Genomic DNA, 736 nt, shown 5'->3' with positions numbered 1-736 from the left:
CCACCATGCCCGGCTAATTTTTTCAATATATTTTAGTTGTCCGATTAATTTCTTTCTATTTTTAGTAGAGATGGGGTCTCACTCTTGCTCAGGCTGGTTTCGAACTCCTGAGCTCAAACGATCCACCTGCCTCGGCCTCCCAGAGTGCTAGGATTACAGGTGTGAGCCACCGCGCCCGGCCTATACTTGATTTTTAAAATAACTTTATTGAAGCATAATTTATTTGCAATACATTTCACGTATTTAAGTGTATGGTCACAAATGTAATAACCTTAAAATAGTATGATTTCATTTACCCCCATCCTATGTGACTGCTACACATACATCGTAACCCCACCCTACAATGTTATCATTTTTACTGTAAACAGCAAGTAGTCTTTTAAGTAAATTATGAGAAAAAAATAAAACATAGTCTTTTATATTTAACTGCTTATTTACTGGTCCTGGCAGTTCCCTTTATTTCTGTAGATCCAAGCTTCCTTCTGGTGTCATTTCCGCTCACCCTGAATTACAGCCCATAGCATTTCTGTGCTGTAGGTCTGCTGCTGCTCAACTGTCTCAGCTTTCACTTTTCTGAAAATGTCCTCATCCATCCTCTTATTAAAGGATATTTTTGCTGGATATAGAATTCTTGGTTAACAGGAGCTTTTTATTTTTCTTTCGGACATTGTTCCATTTCCTCCTGGCCGCCGTTGTCTCCAACAAGAAGTCGTTGACACTGTGAGCGTGGTTCCGT

This window comes from Propithecus coquereli, unplaced genomic scaffold (genome assembly GCF_000956105.1).
Source record: "Propithecus coquereli isolate 6110/MARCELLA unplaced genomic scaffold, Pcoq_1.0 Scaffold346, whole genome shotgun sequence".
Classification (NCBI taxonomy): Eukaryota; Metazoa; Chordata; class Mammalia; order Primates; family Indriidae; genus Propithecus; species Propithecus coquereli.
This window is presented reverse-complemented; position numbering follows the sequence as displayed.